Raw genomic sequence first — 8399 nt, forward strand, 5'->3', positions numbered from 1 at the left:
ACCGACTATGCACTATAAACAAGTAAAGTATAAAAGAGATTAACATAGGTGTGTATACAAGATTGAAAGCATAAAGAAGGGTCTTGAGAGTAAGTTAAATGAGCATAAGTATTCTTAACCCACAAATCCTAAATTGCTTGCCAATTGCCTTAGCAACAAATTAGCATTAGTGGGAACAAGAACAATTAACAATCCAAGAATTGACACTAAATATTGGACATTCCAACTCTAGGAACCCAATTGCTCACTTTTTCCAAGCCAAGAGCTAGAAATTTAGCCTAAAACCATGGTTGACATTTTGTCAAACACTTGGTGGGCAAAAACATTAAACATGGGAAAAATGAGAAAAGGCTTGAAACTAAAAGCAACAAATGATCTCAATCAACAAGAATAACACAAGAAAGCATGAAACAAATATCAAACATCAAATTCATCAACAAGAAATTGAAATTGCAAAAGAGAAGGAAAATTGAACTATAACTTAAATTATAAGAAAGATTAAGAATAATATAACTATAAAGAGTAATAACAAAGAGATACTTACAATGGAAGCTAGCAAAATCCAAGATCAAAAATGAAAATGGCACTTGAATGTAAAACCCTAATAGAGATGATGAAAAACTTAAAGAAAAGCTATACTAAAGCTTCCTACCACTACTCCTAAACTACCCTAATGATATGCTATGTTATTGTCTTCATTTTTCCTTTAATATGAGCTAAACGGCTTCAGAAATGGGCCTCCAATCCACCAAAATCACGAGTCACGTGCCATTTTAATGAATGCATGTGTGGACACCTATGCGTACGCACAGACTTGTGCGTCCGCACACTTTGTGAAAATCTCTTCCTGTGCGTACGCACAAGTAGCTGTGCGCACGCACACTAGGCGATACTCTGAATGACCGCGCGACGCACTCGAAGCGGTCCACACGCACGCGTGGCTCTGATTTGATGGTTGTGCGCACGCACGCATGTCTGTGCGTACGCACACGTCTCTATGCTCATCTCCTTTGATTCTTCATGCTTCCTCCACTTTGCATGCTCTTTTTCCATTCTCTCCAAGCCGTTCCTACCTTATACATCTGAAATCACTCACAAACAACATCAAGGCATCGAATGGAAGGCAAATGAAAAAAAAATAGGCTAAATTAGGCACAAAAGAGCATGTTTTGATAATCAAGCACAAATTGGGAGGAAAGTTCAAAAGCATGCTATTCAAGGGAATAAGTGCAAGTTTATACGAGGAAATCCATTCAATTCTAACCAAAAATCATCATCAAATATAGATTCATCAGATATCAATGAAACTCTCATTACACTGATTCCCAAAACTGAACCAGTGACCAACCTCTGGCAAATGCGACCCACAAGCCTCTGTAATGTGTCTTACAAAGTGATAACCAAGATTATGGCTACCCGGTTGAGGAGTTTGATGAGAAACCTGATGCGTAACCATCTTCTCTATCTTTTCCTAGTGAATTTGCATTCAAATTGTTGAGTTTAATCAAGATTTAATTAGCTTTAGCCATTATGAATGCTACTTTGAGTTGTTTGCAATTTCTATTTATTTCAGGTAGCATTCAGATGGATTTAATGAAGTTTTGTAGCAGAAAAGGAAGAAAGCGAATGATGATGTCAACCCCAACATCCTTTCACTCAAACAGGAATACCTTGAGCTACAGAGGTTCAATTGACATGATTTTAGCAGTATTGGAAGCTAACTTCCAGATCTTTCCAACGATATATAATAGTATACCCTTTTCTTACATTTCGTACGGACCACTTCACGCCAAACATGAGGAAGCTCAAGTTTGCCGCCAACTCAAAAGCCTCCAAGGAACACATGCGTACACTTCCACGCCAAACTTGAGTTCACTCAACTTTGACGCCACAATCAAGGAAGCTAAGGAATGCTTGCTGTCCACTCCACGCCAAACTTGAGTTTACTCAAGTTTGGCGCCACACCCAGCAACAATAGTGGTCCCTATTCGTTAAAAGGCCTACGCAAATCAATTATTAAATTTTGATGTAAACTTTCATTCTATTTATAATTAGGAAAAGATATTATTTAATTTTAGGAAATATATTTTACATTAATTAGGATTAGATATAATAGGGAAAAGAATCAGCCCTTCGGGCTTCTATCTTCTCTTCTACCTCATTACACACTTTTATAGTTTTTCAGAATCCTAGTTTTCAGTATGAACTATGAGCAACTAAACCTCCACTGTTAAGGTTAGGAGCTCTGTCTATTGTATGGATTGATACTATTATTCTTCTATTTTAATTCATGTACTGATTTCTATTTCAAGAATTGTTTTCGTTCTTTATCTTATGAATTTGGGTGGAACGGAAGTATGACCTTTGTTCTACTTAAGTTCTTGTATAACTTGGAAAAGCTCTTTACTTGAACAACAACTTGAAAACAATTTCTCCTAAACTTCTAATTATCTAGACTTAATGGGATACGCAACATATAATCCTCTTATATTTGGGTAATTAGGGTTTCTGCAGCACATAAACTAGAATTGAACTTATCCCTCTAATTGGAATTAGGTGACCAAGGAATTGGCGGTTGATGAAGGTTATAGGAGACTAAAAAGGTCTAAGGAATTAGGGTTTAGTCACATATAGTTTGCCACGAATTGAATCTCTCATGATTAAATTAGTTAGTAAGAAAATTCAATCCGGAAGATAGATATCTCTGAAGCCTTAACTGTTTCTGCTATATCCCTCTCGTGTTATTAGGTTAGGGTTTAGAGAGATGAGGACCCATTTCTGGGAGAGATTTGTGGGAGTGACTGAAAGATATTTAGCTTTACAGCTTCGATTTCTCTCTTCCTTCTGATTCTCCGATCTGATGATCTTGGCGGTGAAGATCTTCGATTAGATCTCGGACGTTAGTAGGGTTTAGATTGATTTAGGATTTCTCATGTAACCTAGAAATTGTAGGCATTAGATTGAATTTGGGTTTCTAATATGTAATTCATAGTAGTTTTGAATAATTTTAATTATTTTTTTGAACTCCATCTTCATGAAGAGAGATTGTTTTTCGATTTTCTGTTAGATAAAAAGGAGAAAGTGTAACACCCTACCACACAGAGCTTTACGCTTAAGTCGTAAAACAGAGGTGGTGTAGTATTACGACCTCTAAAATAAAATGAGTACATATAATAGCAGAAGAATTATAATATGCTAGGAGCCTTGAAGAATAGAGGAAGTAAAAATCGCGAACTAAAAGCACAACGCTCGAGAAATGAATTAACTTGCGTGCTAAGAAAACTACAGCTGTCAAGTGTAAAGTAACTCAAAATAGGAACAGAGAGTCAATGATACAAAATAATGAGCTCCTGACTCAGCCTGCGAAGTCAAGACTAGCCAGAGAATATACACACATATATACATATATATACATATCCAAGACCCAAAAGTTCATATACACAATCCTGTTTCTCCATAAACCTCTAAGAGAATCAAAAAGAACAAGTTATGTGGAGTGAAAACTAAATATACATATATACATCACTGTACAGCAAAACTACCCAGTAACCACTCCGCTTCAAGAGTCCAGACGCCTAACGAGATGTCTCTCGACCTGCATCTGAAAAACAACAACATAGTATGGAATGAGAACCGGAGGTTCTCAGTATGGTAAAGGTGCCACACACATAATATATAAGGTCCTGAGAATGCCAGAGGTAATCCTAGAACGCCGACACTCATATTATAGAGTTTAAAGTGTTAAACAGGAGCCATAAAAGATGGTTTTCTAAAAACATTTAAACCTAACTTAACTTAACCTTAAATCTAAGTCTCATACTGCCATTCCTCCATACCTCCAACTCCATCACGCATTTTCACAGACAAATAGACAGATAAAGGCAAACACAAGAAGGTTACAATTACTACAGGTAACAAATACACATTTAGCATGGCAAGTACATATAGGCACACCCAATTAAAGCACAAGCAAGTAATTCAAGTAATATGCATATGATGCATGCCTGTCTTATGGCTGATGAGGCTCATCTGTCGGTTATCCAGCCAACCCGACAAGTCTGAATTGTCCTTAGACTGTCCCCCGACGTGCATCCCCAAGAGTCTATGCATAGTTTTTTCTCAAATAATCAATATTGCTCAATGGGGGTAACATTCCCGGGAATTTATATAGTGCCCGGTCACACTTACATCGTAGGGTCAATAGAGTATCGAGTTTTCAACCTGGTACACGTGGTGGCAAGCCACGGCACTTTATCCAGGGAATCTCGTGTCTCAGATCATTCAAATTCATAAGCCATATAAATAATTCAATTATAATTCATTAACATCCACATCATTCTCAATCGCAACTCAATCATCATCATACATCAATCATATTCAATCCTTATCCATCATTATCACACCTCCCATTCCGTCCATCAATAGTTCCAATTCAAAACATAATTCATTCTTTTCTAAATGAATCAAACTTAAAACATGCTTATTTTCTTAACAACTCTAAATCAAACCATATAACCTTTGAATCTAAATCTTTTTAAATAATCATATAAACAAAATCTCTAATTTTTATAAAATTTCGACAGCATCTCCTCTAAAACTCGGACTTTGCCATCCTTTTCGGGTCCAAACCTGCTTTCTTTTCAATTCAACATACCCTTCCTCATCATCATAACAGTCACTATAATAAATCTACCTCAAATCAACAATTATACTCATACAATATTCAAATCCAACAACCAAAATTCAACTAAGGATCATAGTTCACTAATCCTAGGCTTCTAACACAAAATACCTCAAATCAATAATTCACCAAATCATTAGTTAATCAACAAGCACCAAACCAACCATGTTCATCAATAATAACATTCAACCATAATTCTCTCCAAATTAACATAACAACATTCACCATCCAAAATTAATAACTAATTATCCAATAAACTTCAACCAAATATATTCATCGACAAATTACTAAACATTAAACATACACCTGCATTCCAACTTATCGTATGGTCATCTAGCCTAAGTTTTCACAGAACATTATATATTAAATGCAAGAAACCTAAACCATACCTTAGCCGATTCTCAAGTATTATTCCAAGACAATTTTCCTAAAAGAACATAGCCCTCAAAACCTCAACTAATCCGCTTCCTCCAAGTTCCAGTATTCACAATTTCAAGCTCCAATTTTTTATTCACCACCTAATACACATTTATAACACATATGTACCCAATTTAATACTCAAAGCTCAAATTCAGTAAAATTAAAATGGAATTATGGTATCCTCACCTTACCCAAGCTTCACATAAGCAAGAGTAAACATTTTCCTCAAGCTAATTGGATCCTAAAACATCAAAGAAAAAAGAAATTCAACATCTCCACAAAATTCTCCAAAAATTGGGGATGAAGAGGCTGAGATAAAATAGCATGCTACCTATGAAATTGTTCCGACAGAAACATAAAGCTTGATGCGGTGAACGCGTGGCCGCAAACGGTGCGGCGATCGGAGCTTGAACGGAGGAGTTATGACGTTCGAAGTTCACCGTAAGGGTTCTTGGTGATTTTCTCTTCTTTCCTTCCCTGGAAGGCTTTCATCTTTGTGCTGCTAAAATGAAGAAGAGAAAAGCGTTGGCCTCACTTAAAAGGCTGGCCCGGTTGGGCCCAAGGCCCGGTTTGGGCCCGGTTCAACCGGTTCGGTCCGTTCGGTCCAATCTTGGACCATTTCCTTTGAAATTGGTGTCAAAATTCTCGTTTTGATGAGCTCTATCCTAATTTGATATAATATTTGCATTTCTAATCTTCCTTATAAAAAACTAATTTATTGACTAATTATCTACTAATTTAACCGGGATTTACATCCTACCCACCTAATAAAGAATTTTGCCCTCAAAATTCAAATCTAGTTACCTGAAAAGAGATGTGGATAGTCCTTTCGCATATCTGATTCAAGCTCCCAGGTATGTTCCCCGATACCATCTCGACTCCAAGCTACTTTTATTAATGATACTTTCCTTCCGCGTAATCGTTTAACACTGGTGTCATCAATTCTTATTGGAATTATTGGAAGTGTTAGATCTTCTCTTACTTGAATCGGTTCTGGTTCCAGAACATAACTTGCATCAGGAGTATACTTCCGAAGCTGTGACACATGAAACACATCGTGCAAATTCAAAAGATATGGCAGTAAGGCAATTCTATAAGCTACCGGCCCAATTCTCTTCAAGATCTCAAACGGTCCAATATAACGGGAATTCAGTTTCTTAGTCTTAATAGCTCTTCCCACTCCAGTTGTTGGTGTAACTTTCAGAAAGACATGTTCTCCTTCTTCAAACTCCAAAGGCTTTCGCCTCTAATCAGCATAGCTCTTTTGACGGCTTTGGGCTACAAGCATTCGATTACGAATCTTCTTTATCTGTTAAGTGGTTTCAGCTATCATCTCAGGCCCTAACAAACTTTTTTCTCCAATTTCATGCCAACATAGTAGAGACTGAAATTTCCTGTCATACAGAGCTTCATATGGAGCCATTCCGATGCTCGCATGATAGCTATTATTATAAGCAAACTCTATTAGTGGCATATACCGATCCCAGCTCGCCGGCTGGTCCAATACACAAGCCCTTAGCATATCTTCCAAGGTCTGAATAGTTCTCTCTGACTGACCAAATGTCTGAGGGTGATACGCAGTACTCAAGCTTAACTGAGTCCCAAATGCACGCTAAAAAGCTCCCCAGAATCTTGATGTAAAGCGAGGATCCCTGTCAGATATAATGGTAGAAGGCACGCCATGCAGCCTGACAATCTCCTTGATATATATATATATATATATTCGAACCAATTCCTCCGTTGTGCAACTTATTCGGATAGGAAGAAAGTGAGCTGATTTCGTCAGTCGATCCACAACTACCTAAATAGCGTTAGAACCAGACCGGGTCCTAGGCAAACCTATCACAAAATCCATTGCGATACTCTCCCATTTCCATTGTGGAATCTCTAAAGGCTGAAGGGTCCCTAATGGTCTCTGATGCTCAATCTTAACTTTCTAACACGCTAAACATTTAGATACATGCAATGCCACATCATTCTTTATACCTGGCCACCAGAACATCGCTTTCAGATCTTGGTACATTTTAGTGCTCCCTGGATAGATTGAAAACCTGCTCTTATGAGCTTCCTTCAAGATTCTCTGTCGCAGATCTCCAATATCTGGCACAACAATCCAATTCTTGAACCTCCACAAACCATCCTGACCTTCACTCTCCACTACTTTCCCTGTTCAACTGCTGGTAATACGTTACGTAATGCTTCACTGTCTTGATGAGCTTTCAGAAGTTCTGATTTAAATTCACTTGAAATCTGCAACTGACTCAAACACAAAATTCCAGTTTCTTCTCTAACTCCCAAATTCAAACCTTGAAATGCCTTTAGTAACTCTTCTTCTCGCAACATCATCCAAGCTGCATATAAGGACTTCCGACTCAGGGCGTCCGCCACAACGTTCGCTTCTCCTGGATGATAATTCAATTCAAAATCATAATCTTTCAGAAGCTCCATCCACCTTCTCTGATGCATATTCAATTGTTTCTGCTCAAAAAGATACTTCAAACTATTATGGTCTGAGAAAACATGAAACTTAACGCCATAGAGGTAGTGCCTCCAAATCTTTAAAGCAAACACAACAGCAGCAAGTTCCAAATCATGTCTCGGATAGTTCATGTCATGCGGTCTTAATTACCGTGAGGCGTATGCTACAACATTCTGGTGCTGTATCAGAACGTACCCCAACCCTTTCAGAGATGCATCACAGTACACTTCAAACGGTTCACTTGGTTCAGGTAATACCAATACAGGTGCAGTAGTCAACCTGTGCTTCAATGCTTGGAAACTCTCTTCACATTCCGGAGTCCAGACAAAAGGCGTATCCTTCCTAGTCAACTTAGTTAAAGGTAAGGCGAGCTGTGAAAATCCTTTAATGAATCTGCGATAATACCCCGTCAAACCTAGGAAATTCCGAATCTCTGTTACGGAAGTTGGTCGCTCCCAATTCATCACTGCTTCCACCTTAGCAAGATCCACAGCTATTCCCTGCTTACTCACCACGTGACCGAGAAACCTTACCTCATTCTTCCAGAACTCGCATTTAGATAACTTAGCATATAACTTCCCATCTCTCATAATTTGCAGCACAGTTCACAAGTGATCAGCATGTTCCTCTTCAGACTTAGAATAAACAAGAATATCATCAATGAAGACAATAACAAACTTGTCCATATACGGTCGGAAAATCCTGTTCATATAATCCATAAATACTATCGGGGAATTAGTTAACCCAAAAGACATCACTGTATACTCATAATGACCATAACGTGTAGTGAAAGCAGTTTCCGGAATGTCCTCGTCTCTA

The sequence above is a fragment of the Arachis hypogaea genome, chromosome 18, assembly GCF_003086295.3.
Source record: "Arachis hypogaea cultivar Tifrunner chromosome 18, arahy.Tifrunner.gnm2.J5K5, whole genome shotgun sequence".
NCBI classification, from domain to species: domain Eukaryota; kingdom Viridiplantae; phylum Streptophyta; class Magnoliopsida; order Fabales; family Fabaceae; genus Arachis; species Arachis hypogaea.